Below are 17,992 nucleotides of genomic sequence, written 5' to 3'. Positions count from 1 at the left end.
TATCCTATCCACTCCTCTATCCTATCCTATCCTCTATCCTATCCTATCCTGTATCATATCCTATACCTCTATCCTATCCTATCCTCTATCCCATCCTATTCTCTATCCAATCCTATCCTATCCTCTATCGTATCCTATTCTCTATCCTATCCAATCCTATATCGTATCTTCTATCCTATCCTATCCTCTATCCTATCCTATCCTGTATCCTATCCTATTCTATCCTATCCTCTATCCTATCCTATCCTCTATCCTATCCTATCCTATCCTCTATCCTATCCTATCCTCTATCCTATCCTATCCTCTATCCTATCCTATCCTCTGTCCTATCCTATCCTCTATCCTATCCTATCCTCAATCCTATCCTATCCTCTATCCTGTCCTATCCTCTCCTCTATCCTATCCTATCCTCTATCCCATCCTATTCTCTATCCAATCCTATCCTATCCTCTATCGTATCCTATTCTCTATCCTATCCAATCCTATATCGTATCCTCTATCCTATCCTATCCTCTATCCTATCCTATCCTGTATCCTATCCTATCCTATCCTCTATCCTATCCTATCCTCTATGCTATCCTATCCTCTATCCTGTCCTATCATCTCCTCTATCCTATCCTATCATCTATCCCATCCTATTCTCTATCCAATCCTATCCTATTTCCTATCGTATCTTATTCTCTATCCTATACAATCCTATATCGTATCCTCTATCCTATCCTATCCTCTATCCAATCCTATAATGTATCCTATCCTACCCTACACTCTATCCTATCCTATCCTCTATCCTATCCAATCCTCTATCCTATCCTATCCTCTATCCTATCCTATCCTGTATCCTATCCTATCATCTATCCTATCGAATCCTCTATCCTATCCTATCCTCTATCCTATCCTATCCTCTATCCTATCCTATCCTCTATCCTATCCTATCCTGTATCCTATACTATCGTCTATAATATCCTATCCTCTATCCTATCCTATCCTCTATCCTATCATATCCTTTATCCTATACTATCCTCTATCCTATCCTATCCTCTATCCTATCCTATCCTCTATCCTATCCTATCCTGTATCCTATCCTATCCTCTATAATATCCTATCCTCTATCGTATCCTATTCTCTATCCTATCCAATCCTATATCGTATCCTCTATCCTATCCTATCCTCTATCCTATCCAATCCTATATCGTATCCTCTATCCTATCCTATCCTATATCCTATCCTATCCTCTATCCTATCCTATCCTATCCTCTATCCTATCCTATCCTGTATCCTATCCTATCCTATCCTATCCTCTATCCTATCCTATCCTCTATCCTATCCTATCCTCTATCCTATCATATCCTCTATCCTATCCTATCCTCTATCCTATCCTATCCTCTATCCTATCCTATCCTCTATCCTATCCTATCCTCTATCCTATCCTATCCTCTATCCTATCCTATCCTCTATCCTGTCCTATCCTCTATCCTATCCTATCCTCTATCCCATCCTATTCTCTATCCAATCCTATCCTATTCCCTATCGTATCTTATTCTCTATCCTATACAATCCTATATCGTATCCTCTATCCTATCCTATCCTCTATCCAATCCTATAATGTATCCTATCCTACCCTACACTCTATCCTATCCTATCCTCTATCCTATCCAATCCTCTATCCTATCCTATCCTCTATCATATCCTATCCTCTATCCTATCCTATCCTGTATCCTATCCTATCATCTATCCTATCGAATCCTCTATCCTATCCTATCCACTATCCTATCCTATCCTCTATCCTATCCTATCCACTATCCTATCCTATCCTGTATCCTATACTATCGTCTATAATATCCTATCCTCTATCCTATCCTATCCTCTATCCTATCATATCCTTTATCCTATCCTATCCTCTATCCTATCCTATCCTCTATCCTATCCTATCCTCTATCCTATCCTATCCTGTATCCTATCCTATCCTCTATAATATCCTATTATCTATCGTATCCTATTCTCTATCCTATCCAATCCTATATCGTATCCTCTATCCTATCCTATCCTCTATCCCATCCTATCCTGTATCCTATCCTATCCTCTATCCTATCATATCCTCTATCCTATTCTATCCACTATCCTATCCTATCCTCTATCCTATCCTATCCTCTATCCTATCCTATCCTGTATCCTATACTATCGTCTATAATATCCTATCCTCTATCATATCCTATCCTCTATCCTATCATATCCTTTATCCTATCCTATCCTCTATCCTATCCTATCCCCTATCCTATCCTATCCTCTATCCTATCCTATCCTGTATCCTATCCTATCCTCTATAATATCCTATTATCTATCGTATCCTATTCTCTATCCTATCCAATCCTATATCGTATCCTCTATCCTATCCTATCCTCTATCCCATCCTATCCTGTATCCTATCCTATCCTCTATCCTATCATATCCTCTATCCTATTCTATACTCTATCATATCCTTTCCGATATCCTATCCTATCCTATCGTCTATCCTATCCAATCCTATATCCTATCCTCTATCCTACCCTATCCTCTATCCTATCCTATCCTCTATACTATCCTATCCTCAATCCTATCCTGTCCTCAATTCTATGCTATACTCCATCCTATCCTCTCCGCTATCCTATCCTATCCTCTATCCTATAATATCCTCTATCCTATCCAATCCTCTATCCCATCCTCTATCCTATTCTCTATCCAATCCTATCCTCTATCCTATCCTCTATCCCGTCCTATTCTCTATTATATCCAATACTCGATCCTATTCTATCATCTATCCTATCGTATCCTCTATCCTATCCTATTCTCTATCCTATAATCTATCCTCAATCCTATCCTCTATCCTATCCTATCCTCTATAGTATCCTATCCTCTATCACATCCTATCCTCTTTCCTTTAATATCATCTATCCTATCCTATCCTCTACAATATCCTATCCTCTTTCCTTTAATATCATCTATCCTATCCTATTCTCAATCCTATCCTATCCTCTTTCCTATTCTATACTCTATCCTATCCTATCCGCTATCCTATCCTATCCTCTATCATATCCTATCCTGTATCCTATCCAATCCCCTATCCTATCCTCTATTCGATCCTCTCCTCTATAATATCGTATCCTCTATCCTATCCTGTCCTCTATACTATAATATCATCCATCCTAACCTATTCTATATCCTACCCTATATTATCCTCTATCGTATCCTATGCTGTATCCTATCCTATCTTCTATCGTATCCTATCCTCTACCCTATCCAATCCTATATCCTATCCTATCCGCTATCCTATCCTATCATCTATCCTATCGTATCCTCTATCCTATCCTATCGTATCCTGTCCTCTATCCTATCCTTCCTATCCTCTATCCTATCCACTCCTCTACCCTATCCTATCCTCTATCCTATCCTATCCTGTATCCTATTCTATCCTCTATCCTATCCTATCCTATCCTATCCTCTATCATATCCTATCCTCTATCCTATACTCCATCCTATCCTATCATCCATTCTATCCTATCCTGTTTTCGATCCAATCCGCTATCATATCCTCTATTCTATCCTCTATCCTACCCTATCCTCTATCCTATCCTATCCTCTATCCTATCCATACCTCTATCATATCCTATCATCAATCCTAACATATCCTCTATCCTATCCTAACCTATCGTCCATCCTATCCTATCCTAACCTATCGTCCATCCTATCCTATCCTCTATCCTATCCTATCCTCTATCCTATCGTATCCTCTATCCTATCCTATCCTCTATCCTATCCTATCCTCGATAATATCGTATTCTCCATCCTATCCTATCCTCTTTCCTATCCTATCCGCAATCCTAACCTATCCTCTATACTATCCGATCCTCTATCCTATCCTATCCTTTATAATATAGTATGCTGTATCATATCCTATCCTATTCTCTATCCTAACCTCTATCCTATCCTATCCTCTATCCCATCCTATCCTCTATCCTATTCAATACCTTATCCTATCCTATTCTCTATCATAACCTATCCTCTATAAGATCTTATTCTCTATAATATCATATCATCCATCCTATCAAATCGTCTTTCCTATACTATCCTAAATCCTATCCTATCCTCTATCCTATACGATCCTCAATCCTATCCTATCCTCTATCCTATCCTATCGTCTATCCTATTATATCCTCTATCCTATCCAATCCTCTATCCTATCCTCTATCCTATCCTCTATCCTATCCTATCCTCAATCCTATCCTATCCCGTATCCTATCCTATCCTCTATCCTATCCTATCCTCAATCCTATCCTATCCCGTATCCTATCCTATCCTCTATCCTATCCTATCCTCTATCCTATCCTATCCTATATACTATTATATAATATCCTCTTTCCTATCCTCTATCCTATCCTCTATCCTATCCTATCCTCTATCCTATCCTATCCTCTATCCTATCCTATCCTATATACTATTATATAATATCCTCTTTCCTATCCTCTATCCTATCCTCTATCCTATCCTATCCTCAATCCTACCCTATCCACTATCCTACCCTATCCTCTAACCTATCCTATCCTCAATCCTATCCTATCCTCTTCCCTATCCTTTCCTCTATCCTTTCCTATCCTCTATCCTATCCTGTCCTCTACCCTATCCTATGCTCTACCCTATACTATCCTCTATCCTATCCTATAATCTATTATATAATATCCTCTATCCTATCCAATCCTCTATCCTATCCTATCCTCTATCCTATCGTGTCCTCTGTACTATCTTATCCTCTATCCTATCCCATCCTCTATCCTATCCTATCGTCTATCCTAATATATCCTCTATCCTATCCAATCCTCTATCCTATCCTTTATCCTATCCTCTATCCTATCCTATCCTCAATCCTATCCTATCCCGTACCCTATCCTATCATCTATCCTATCCTATCGTCTATCCTATCCTCTATCCTATCCTATACTGTATCCTACCCAATCCCCTATCCTATCCTTTATCCTATCCTATCCTCAATCCTATCCTATCCTCTGTCCTATCCTATCCTCAATCCTATCCTATCCTCTATCCTATCCTGTCTTCTATCCTATCCTATCCTCTATCCTATCCTATCTTTTATTATATAATATCCTCTATTCTATCCAATCCTCTATCCTATCCAATCCTCTATTCTATAATATCGTCTATCCTATCCAGTCCTCTATCCCAACCTACATCCTATGCTATCCTCAATCCTATCCTGTATCCTATCCTATCCTCTATCCTATCGTATCCTCTATCCTATCCTATCCTCTATCCTATCCCATCCTCTATCATATCCTGCCCACTATCCTATCCTATCCTCCATCCTATATTATCCTCTATCCTGTCCAATCTTCTATCCTATCCTCTATCCTATCCTATCCTCTATGCTATCCTATCCTATCCTCTATCCTATCCTATCCTCTATCCTATCCTATCCTCTATCCTGTCCTATCCTCTATCCTATCCATTCCTCTGTTCTATAATATCCTCTATCCTATCCCATCCTCTACCTTATAATATCGTCTATCCTATCCTATCGTATATCCTATAATATCCTTTATCCAATCCTATACTCTATACTATCCTATCCTCCGTCCGATCCTATCCTCTATCCTATCCTATCCTCTATCCTATCCTATCCTCTATCCTATCCTATCCTCTATCCTATCCTATCCTCTATTCTATCCTATCCTCTATCCTATCCTATCGTCTATCCTATCCTATCCTCTATCCTATCCTATCCTCTATCCTATCCTATCCTCTATCCTATCCTATCCTCTATCCTATCCTATCCTCTATCCTATCCTATCCTCTATCCTATCCTATCCTCTATCCTATGCTATCCTCTATCCTATCCTATCCTCTATAGTATCCAATCCCCTATCCTATCCTCTATCCTATCCTATCCTGTATCGTATCCTACCCTCTATCCTATCCTATCCTATACTCTATCCTAACCTGTCTTCTATCCAATCCTATCCTATATCCTATGCTATCCTCAATCCTATCCTGTATCCTATCCAATCCTCTATGCTATCCTATCCTCTATCCTATCCTATCCTCAATCATATCATACACTCTACCCTATCCTATCCCCTATCCTATCCTATCCTCTATCCTATCCTGTCCTCTATCCTATCCTCTTTCCTATCACATCCTCTATCGTATCCTATCCTCTATCCTATCCTATCCTGTATCTTATAATATCCTCTATCCTATCCTATACTCTATCCTATCCCATCCTCTATCCTATCCTATCGTCTATCCTATTATATCCTCTATCCTATCCAATCCTCTATCCTATCCTCTATCCTATCCTCTATCCTATCCTATCCTCTATCCCATCCTATCCTCTATCCTATCCTATCCTCTATAATATCCTATCCTCTATCATATCCTATCCTCTATCCTATCCAATCCTATATCCTATCGTCCATCCGACCCTATCCTCTATCCTATCCTATCCTCTTTCCTATCCTCTGTCCTATCCTCTCCTCTATCCTATCCTATCCTCTATCCTATCGTATCCTCTATCCTATCCTATCCTCTATCCTATCGTATCCTCTATCCTATCCTATCCTCTATCCTATCCTATCCTCGATAATATCGTATTCTCCATCCTATCCTATCCTCTTTCCTATCCTATCCGCAATCCTAACCTATCCTCTATACTATCCGATCCTCTATCCTATCCTATCCTTTATAATATAGTATGCTCTATCATATCCTATCCTCTATCCTATCCTATTCTCTATCCTAACCTCTATCCTATCCTATCCTCTATCCCATCCTATCCTCTATCCTATTCAATACCTTATCCTATCCTATTCTTTATCATAACCTATCCTCTATAAGATCTTATTCTCTATAATATCATATCATCCATCCTATCAAATCGTCTTTCCTATACTATCCTAAATCCTATCCTATCCTCTATCCTATACGATCCTCAATCCTATCCAATCCTCTATCCTATCCTATCGTCTATCCTATTATATCCTCTATCCTATCCAATCCTCTATCCTATCCTCTATCCTATCCTATACTGTATCCTACCCAATCCCCTATCCTATCCTTTATCCTATCCTATCCTCAATCCTATCCTATCCTCTGTCCTATCCTATCCTCAATCCTATCCTATCCTCTATCCTATCCTGTCTTCTATCCTATCCTATCCTCTATCCTATCCTATCTTTTATTATATAATATCCTCTATTCTATCCAATCCTCTATCCTATCCAATCCTCTATTCTATAATATCGTCTATCCTATCCAGTCCTCTATCCCAACCTACATCCTATGCTATCCTCAATCCTATCCTGTATCCTATCCTATCCTCTATCCTATCGTATCCTCTATCCTATCCTATCCTCTATCCTATCCCATCCTCTATCATATCCTGCCCACTATCCTATCCTATCCTCCATCCTATATTATCCTCTATCCTGTCCAATCTTCTATCCTATCCTCTATCCTATCCTATCCTCTATGCTATCCTATCCTATCCTCTATCCTATCCTATCCTCTATCCTATCCTATCCTCTATCCTATCCTATCCTCTATCCTATCCATTCCTCTGTTCTATAATATCCTCTATCCTATCCCATCCTCTACCTTATAATATCGTCTATCCTATCCTATCGTATATCCTATAATATCCTTTATCCAATCCTATACTCTATACTATCCTATCCTCCGTCCGATCCTATCCTCTATCCTATCCTATCCTCTATCCTATCCTATCCTCTATCCTATCCTATCCTCTATCCTATCCTATCCTCTATTCTATCCTATCCTCTATCCTATCCTATCGTCTATCCTATCCTATCCTCTATCCTATCCTATCCTCTATCCTATCCTATCCTCTATCCTATCCTATCCTCTATCCTATCCTATCCTCTATCCTATCCTATCCTCTATCCTATCCTATCCTCTATCCTATGCTATCCTCTATCCTATCCTATCCTCTATAGTATCCAATCCCCTATCCTATCCTCTATCCTATCCTATCCTGTATCGTATCCTACCCTCTATCCTATCCTATCCTATACTCTATCCTAACCTGTCTTCTATCCAATCCTATCCTATATCCTATGCTATCCTCAATCCTATCCTGTATCCTATCCAATCCTCTATGCTATCCTATCCTCTATCCTATCCTATCCTCAATCATATCCTACACTCTACCCTATCCTATCCCCTATCCTATCCTATCCTCTATCCTATCCTGTCCTCTATCCTATCCTCTTTCCTATCACATCCTCTATCGTATCCTATCCTCTATCCTATCCTATCCTGTATCTTATAATATCCTCTATCCTATCCTATACTCTATCCTAACCTGTCTTCTATCCAATCCTATCCTATATCCTATGCTATCCTCAATCCTATCCTGTATCCTATCCAATCCTCTATGCTATCCTATCCTCTATCCTGTCCTATCCTCAATCATATCATACACTCTACCCTATCCTATCCCCTATCCTATCCTATCCTCTATCCTATCCTGTCCTCTATCCTATCCTCTTTCCTATCACATCCTCTATCGTATCCTATCCTCTATCCTATCCTATCCTGTATCTTATAATATCCTCTATCCTATCCTATACTCTATCCTATCCCATCCTCTATCCTATCCTATCGTCTATCCTATTATATCCTCTATCCTATCCAATCCTCTATCCTATCCTCTATCCTATCCTCTATCCTATCCTATCCTCTATCCCATCCTATCCTCTATCCTATCCTATCCTCTATAATATCCTATCCTCTATCATATCCTATCCTCTATCCTATCCAATCCTATATCCTATCGTCCATCCGACCCTATCCTCTATCCTATCCTATCCTCTTTCCTATCCTCTGTCCTATCCTCTCCTCTATCCTATCCTATCCTCTATCCTATCGTATCCTCTATCCTATCCTATCCTCTATCCTATCGTATCCTCTATCCTATCCTATCCTCTATCCTATCCTATCCTCGATAATATCGTATTCTCCATCCTATCCTATCCTCTTTCCTATCCTATCCGCAATCCTAACCTATCCTCTATACTATCCGATCCTCTATCCTATCCTATCCTTTATAATATAGTATGCTCTATCATATCCTATCCTCTATCCTATCCTATTCTCTATCCTAACCTCTATCCTATCCTATCCTCTATCCCATCCTATCCTCTATCCTATTCAATACCTTATCCTATCCTATTCTTTATCATAACCTATCCTCTATAAGATCTTATTCTCTATAATATCATATCATCCATCCTATCAAATCGTCTTTCCTATACTATCCTAAATCCTATCCTATCCTCTATCCTATACGATCCTCAATCCTATCCAATCCTCTATCCTATCCTATCGTCTATCCTATTATATCCTCTATCCTATCCAATCCTCTATCCTATCCTCTATCCTATCCTATACTGTATCCTACCCAATCCCCTATCCTATCCTTTATCCTATCCTATCCTCAATCCTATCCTATCCTCTGTCCTATCCTATCCTCAATCCTATCCTATCCTCTATCCTATCCTGTCTTCTATCCTATCCTATCCTCTATCCTATCCTATCTTTTATTATATAATATCCTCTATTCTATCCCATCCTCTATCCTATCCAATCCTCTATTCTATAATATCGTCTATCCTATCCAGTCCTCTATCCCAACCTACATCCTATGCTATCCTCAATCCTATCCTGTATCCTATCCTATCCTCTATCCTATCGTATCCTCTATCCTATCCTATCCTCTATCCTATCCCATCCTCTATCATATCCTGCCCACTATCCTATCCTATCCTCCATCCTATATTATCCTCTATCCTGTCCAATCTTCTATCCTATCCTCTATCCTATCCTATCCTCTATGCTATCCTATCCTATCCTCTATCCTATCCTATCCTCTATCCTATCCTATCCTCTATCCTATCCTATCCTCTATCCTATCCATTCCTCTGTTCTATAATATCCTCTATCCTATCCCATCCTCTACCTTATAATATCGTCTATCCTATCCTATCGTATATCCTATAATATCCTTTATCCAATCCTATACTCTATACTATCCTATCCTCCGTCCGATCCTATCCTCTATCCTATCCTATCCTCTATCCTATCCTATCCTCTATCCTATCCTATCCTCTATCCTATCCTATCCTCTATTCTATCCTATCCTCTATCCTATCCTATCGTCTATCCTATCCTATCCTCTATCCTATCCTATCCTCTATCCTATCCTATCCTCTATCCTATCCTATCCTCTATCCTATCCTATCCTCTATCCTATCCTATCCTCTATCCTATCCTATCCTCTATCCTATGCTATCCTCTATCCTATCCTATCCTCTATAGTATCCAATCCCCTATCCTATCCTCTATCCTATCCTATCCTGTATCGTATCCTACCCTCTATCCTATCCTATCCTATACTCTATCCTAACCTGTCTTCTATCCAATCCTATCCTATATCCTATGCTATCCTCAATCCTATCCTGTATCCTATCCAATCCTCTATGCTATCCTATCCTCTATCCTATCCTATCCTCAATCATATCCTACACTCTACCCTATCCTATCCCCTATCCTATCCTATCCTCTATCCTATCCTGTCCTCTATCCTATCCTCTTTCCTATCACATCCTCTATCGTATCCTATCCTCTATCCTATCCTATCCTGTATCTTATAATATCCTCTATCCTATCCTATACTCTATCCTATCCCATCCTCTATCCTATCCTATCGTCTATCCTATTATATCCTCTATCCTATCCAATCCTCTATCCTATCCTCTATCCTATCCTCTATCCTATCCTATCCTCTATCCCATCCTATCCTCTATCCTATCCTATCCTCTATAATATCCTATCCTCTATCATATCCTATCCTCTATCCTATCCAATCCTATATCCTATCGTCCATCCGACCCTATCCTCTATCCTATCCTATCCTCTTTCCTATCCTCTGTCCTATCCTCTCCTCTATCCTATCCTATCCTCTATCCTATCGTATCCTCTATCCTATCCTATCCTCTATCCTATCGTATCCTCTATCCTATCCTATCCTCTATCCTATCCTATCCTCGATAATATCGTATTCTCCATCCTATCCTATCCTCTTTCCTATCCTATCCGCAATCCTAACCTATCCTCTATACTATCCGATCCTCTATCCTATCCTATCCTTTATAATATAGTATGCTCTATCATATCCTATCCTCTATCCTATCCTATTCTCTATCCTAACCTCTATCCTATCCTATCCTCTATCCCATCCTATCCTCTATCCTATTCAATACCTTATCCTATCCTATTCTTTATCATAACCTATCCTCTATAAGATCTTATTCTCTATAATATCATATCATCCATCCTATCAAATCGTCTTTCCTATACTATCCTAAATCCTATCCTATCCTCTATCCTATACGATCCTCAATCCTATCCAATCCTCTATCCTATCCTATCGTCTATCCTATTATATCCTCTATCCTATCCAATCCTCTATCCTATCCTCTATCCTATCCTCTATCCTATCCTATCCTCAATCCTATCCTATCCCGTATCCTATCCTATCCTCTATCCTATCCTATCCTCAATCCTATCCTATCCCGTATCCTATCCTATCCTCTATCCTATCCTATCCTCTATCCTATCCTATCCTATATACTATTATATAATATCCTCTTTCCTATCCTCTATCCTCTCCTCTATCCTATCCTATCCTCAATCCTACCCTATCCACTATCCTACCCTATCCTCTAACCTATCCTATCCTCAATCCTATCCTATCCTCTTCCCTATCCTTTCCTCTATCCTATCCTATCCTCTATCCTATCGTATCCTCTATCCTATCCCATACTCTATCCTATCCTATCCTCTATCCTATCGTATCCTATATCCTATCACATCCTCTATCGTATCCTATCCTCTATCCTATCCTATCCTGTATCATATAATATCCTCTATCCTATCCTATACTCTATCCTATCACATTCTCTATCTTATCCTATCGTCTATCCTATTATATCCTCTATCCTATCCAATCCTCTATCCTATCCTCTATCCTATCCTCTATCCTATCCTATCCTGAATCCTATCCTATCCCGTATCCTATCCTATCCTCTATCCTATCCTATCCTCTATCCTACCCTCTGTCCTATCCTATCCTCTATCCTATCCTGTCCTCTATCCTATCCTGTCCTCTACCCTATCCTATGCTCTATCCTATACTATCCTCTATCCTATCCTATAATCTATTATATAATATCCTCTATCCTATCCAATCCTCTATCCTATCCTATCCTCTATCCTATCGTGTCCTCTGTACTATCTTATCCTCTATCCTATCCCATCCTCTATCCTATCCTATCGTCTATCCTAATATATCCTCTATCCTATCCAATCCTCTATCCTATCCTTTATCCTATCCTCTATCCTATCCTATCCTCAATCCTATCCTATCCCGTACCCTATCCTATCATCTATCCTATCCTATCGTCTATCCTATCCTCTATCCTATCCTATACTGTATCCTACCCAATCCCCTATCCTATCCTTTATCCTATCCTATCCTCAATCCTATCCTATCCTCTGTCCTATCCTATCCTCAATCCTATCCTATCCTCTATCCTATCCTGTCTTCTATCCTATCCTATCCTATCCTCAATCATATCCTACACTCTACCATATCCTATCCTCTATCCTATCCTATCCTCTATCCTATCCTGTCCTCTATCCTATCCTCTTTCCTATCACATCCTCTATCGTATCCTATCCTCTATCCTATCCTATCCTGTATCTTATAATATCCTCTATCCTATCCTATACTCTATCCTATCCCATCCTCTATCCTATCCTATCGTCTATCCTATTATATCCTCTATCCTATCCAATCCTCTATCCTATCCTCTATCCTATCCTCTATCCTATCCTATCCTCTATCCCATCCTATCCTCTATCCTATCCTATCGTCTATAATATCCTATCCTCTATCATATCCTATCCTCTATCCTATCCAATCCTATATCCTATCGTCCATCCGACCCTATCCTCTATCCTATCCTATCCTCTTTCCTATCCTCTGTCCTATCCTCTCCTCTATCCTATCCTATCCTCTATCCTATCGTATCCTCTATCCTATCCTATCCTCTATCCTATCGTATCCTCTATCCTATCCTATCCTCTATCCTATCCTATCCTCGATAATATCGTATTCTCCATCCTATCCTATCCTCTTTCCTATCCTATCCGCAATCCTAACCTATCCTCTATACTATCCGATCCTCTATCCTATCCTATCCTTTATAATATAGTATGCTCTATCATATCCTATCCTCTATCCTATCCTATTCTCTATCCTAACCTCTATCCTATCCTATCCTCTATCCCATCCTATCCTCTATCCTATTCAATACCTTATCCTATCCTATTCTCTATCATAACCTATCCTCTATAAGATCTTATTCTCTATAATATCATATCATCCATCCTATCAAATCGTCTTTCCTATACTATCCTAAATCCTATCCTATCCTCTATCCTATACGATCCTCAATCCTATCCTATCCTCTATCCTATCCTATCGTCTATCCTATTATATCCTCTATCCTATCCAATCCTCTATCCTATCCTCTATCCTATCCTCTATCCTATCCTATCCTCAATCCTATCCTATCCCGTATCCTATCCTATCCTCTATCCTATCCTATCCTCAATCCTATCCTATCCCGTATCCTATCCTATCCTCTATCCTATCCTATCCTCTATCCTATCCTATCCTATATACTATTATATAATATCCTCTTTCCTATCCTCTATCCTATCCTCTATCCTATCCTATCCTCAATCCTACCCTATCCACTATCCTACCCTATCCTCTAACCTATCCTATCCTCAATCCTATCCTATCCTCTTCCCTATCCTTTCCTCTATCCTATCCTATCCTCTATCCTATCGTATCCTCTATCCTATCCCATACTCTATCCTATCCTATCCTCTATCCTATCGTATCCTATATCCTATCACATCCTCTATCGTATCCTATCCTCTATCCTATCCTATCCTGTATCCTATAATATCCTCTATCCTATCCTATACTCTATCCTATCACATTCTCTATCTTATCCTATCGTCTATCCTATTATATCCTCTATCCTATCCAATCCTCTATCCTATCCTCTATCCTATCCTCTATCCTATCCTATCCTGAATCCTATCCTATCCCGTATCCTATCCTATCCTCTATCCTATCCTATCCTCTATAATACCCTCTGTCCTATCCTATCCTCTATCCTATCCTGTCCCCTATCCTATCCTGTCCTCTACCCTATCCTATGCTCTATCCTATACTATCCTCTATCCTATCCTATAATCTATTATATAATATCCTCTATCCTATCCAATCCTCTATCCTATCCTATCCTCTATCCTATCGTGTCCTCTGTACTATCTTATCCTCTATCCTATCCCATCCTCTATCCTATCCTATCGTCTATCCTAATATATCCTCTATCCTATCCAATCCTCTATCCTATCCTTTATCCTATCCTCTATCCTATCCTATCCTCAATCCTATCCTATCCCGTACCCTATCCTATCATCTATCCTATCCTATCGTCTATCCTATCCTCTATCCTATCCTATACTGTATCCTACCCAATCCCCTATCCTATCCTTTATCCTATCCAATCCTCAATCCTATCCTATCCTCTGTCCTATCCTATCCTCAATCCTATCCTATCCTCTATCCTATCCTGTCTTCTATCCTATCCTATCCTCTATCCTATCCTATCTTTTATTATATAATATCCTCTATTCTATCCAATCCTCTATCCTATCCAATCCTCTATTCTATAATATCGTCTATCCTATCCAGTCCTCTATCCCAACCTACATCCTATGCTATCCTCAATCCTATCCTGTATCCTATCCTATCCTCTATCCTATCGTATCCTCTATCCTATCCTATCCTCTATCCTATCCCATCCTCTATCATATCCTGCCCACTATCCTATCCTATCCTCCATCCTATATTATCCTCTATCCTGTCCAATCTTCTATCCTATCCTCTATCCTATCCTATCCTCTATCCTATCCTATCCTCTATCCTATCCTATCCTCTATCCTATCCTATCCTCTATCCTATCCATTCCTCTGTTCTATAATATCCTCTATCCTATCCCATCCTCTACCTTATAATATCGTCTATCCTATCCTATCGTATATCCTATAATATCCTTTATCCAATCCTATACTCTATACTATCCTATCCTCCGTCCGATCCTATCCTCTATCCTATCCTATCCTCTATCCTATCCTATCCACTATCCTATCCTATCCTCTATCCTATCCTATCCTCTATTCTATCCTATCCTCTATCCTATCCTATCCTCTATCCTATCCTATCCTCTATCCTATCCTATCCTCTATCCTATCCTCTCCTCTATCCTATCCTATCCTCTATCCTATCCTATCCTCTATCCTATCCTATCCTCTATCCTATCCTATCCTCTATCCTATGCTATCCTCTATCCTATCCTATCCTCTATAGTATCCAATCCCCTATCCTATCCTCTATCCTATCCTATCCTGTATCGTATCCTACCCTCTATCCTATCCTATCCTATACTCTATCCTAACCTGTCTTCTATTCAATCCTATCCTATATCCTATGCTATCCTCAATCCTATCCTGTATCCTATCCAATCCTCTATGCTATCCTATCCTCTATCCTATCCTATCCTCAATCATATCCTACACTCTACCCTATCCTATCCTCTATCCTATCCTATCCTCTATCCTATCCGGTCCTCTATCCTATCCTCTATCCTATCACATCCTCTATCGTATCCTATCCTCTATCCTATGCTATCCTGTATCTTATAATATCCTCTATCCTATCCTATACTCTATCCTATCCCATCCTCTATCCTATCCTATCGTCTATCCTATTATATCCTCTATCCTATCCAATCCTCTATCCTATCCTCTATCCTATCCAATCGCCTATCCGATCTTCTATCCTATTCAATCCCCTGTCCTATCCTCTATCCTATCCAATCCTATATCCTATCCTCTATCCCATCCAATCCTCTATCCTATCATATCGTGTATTATATCCTATCCTCTATCCTAACCTATCCTCTATCCTATCCAATCCCCTATCCTATCCGCTATCCTATCCAATCCCCTATCCTATCCTCAATCCTATCCTATCCGATCCTCTATGCTATCCTATCCTCTATAATATCGTATCCTCTATCATATCCTATCCTCTTTCCTATAATATCATCTATCCTATCCTATTCTCTATCTTAACATATCCTATCCTCTATCCTATCCTATGCTCTATCCGATCCTATCCTCTATGTTATCCTATCCTCTAACCTATCCTATCCTCTATCCTATCCTATCCTCTATCCTATCCTCTATCCTATCCTATCCTCTATCCTATCTTGTCCTCTATCCTATTCAATCCTCTATCCTATCCTCTATCCTATCCTCTATCCTATCCTCTATCCTATCCTCTATCCTATCCTCTATCCTATCCTCTATCCTATCCTCTATCCTATCCTCTATCCAATCCTCTATCCTATCCTCTATCGTATCCTATTCTCTATCCTATCCAATCCTATATCGTATCCTCTATCCTATCCTATCCTCTATCCTATCCTATCCTCTATCCTATCCTATCCTGTATCCTATCCTATCCTATACTCTATCCTATCCTATCCTCTATCCTATCCTATCCTCTATCCTATCCACTCCTCTATCCTATCCTATCCTCTATCCTATCCTATCCTGTATCCTATCCTATACCTCTATCCTATCCTATCCTCTATCCCATCCTATTCTCTATCCAATCCTATCCTATCCTCTATCGTATCCTATTCTCTATCCTATCCAATCCTATATCGTATCTTCTATCCTATCCTATCCTCTATCCTATCCTATCCTGTACCCTATCCTATTTTATCCTATCCTATTTTATCCTATCCTCTATCCTATCCTATCCTCTATCCTATCCTATCCTATCCTCTATCCTATCCTATCCTCTATCCTATCCTATCCTCTATCCTATCCTATCCTCTATCCTATCCTATCCTCTATCCTATCCTATCCTCTATCCTATCCTATCCTCAATCCTATCCTATCCTCTATCCTGTCCTATCCTCTCCTCTATCCTATCCTATCCTCTATCCCATCCTATTCTCTATCCAATCCTATCCTATCCTCTATCGTATCCTATTCTCTATCCTATCCAATCCTATATCGTATCCTCTATCCTATCCTATCCTCTATCCTATCCTATCCTGTATCCTATCCTATCCTATCCTCTATCCTATCCTATCCTCTATGCTATCCTATCCTCTATCCTATCCTATCCTCTATCCTATCCTATCCTCTATCCTATCCTATCCTCTATCCTATCCTATCCTATCCTCTATCCTATCCTATCCTCTATCCTATTCAATCCTCTATCCTATCCTCTATTCTATCCTCTATCCTATCCTCTATCCTATCCTCTATCCTATCCTCTATCCTATCCTCTATCCTATCCTCTATCCTATCCTCTATCCTATCCTCTATCCAATCCTCTATCCTATCCTCTATCGTATCCTATTCTCTATCCTATCCAATCCTATATCGTATCCTGTATCCTATCCTATCCTCTATCCTATCCTATCCTCTATCCTATCCTATCCTGTATCCTATCCTATCCTATACTCTATCCTATCCTATCCTCTATCCTATCCTATCCTCTATCCTATCCACTCCTCTATCCTATCCTATCCTCTATCCTATCCTATCCTGTATCCTATCCTATACCTCTATCCTATCCTATCCTCTATCCCATCCTATTCTCTATCCAATCCTATCCTATCCTCTATCGTATCCTATTCTCTATCCTATCCAATCCTATATCGTATCTTCTATCCTATCCTATCCTCTATCCTATCCT

This window comes from Halictus rubicundus, unplaced genomic scaffold, assembly GCF_050948215.1.
Source record: "Halictus rubicundus isolate RS-2024b unplaced genomic scaffold, iyHalRubi1_principal scaffold0063, whole genome shotgun sequence".
Lineage (NCBI taxonomy): Eukaryota > Metazoa > Arthropoda > Insecta > Hymenoptera > Halictidae > Halictus > Halictus rubicundus.
The sequence above is the reverse complement of the archived record's forward strand: the minus strand, read 5'-3'. Positions refer to the sequence as shown.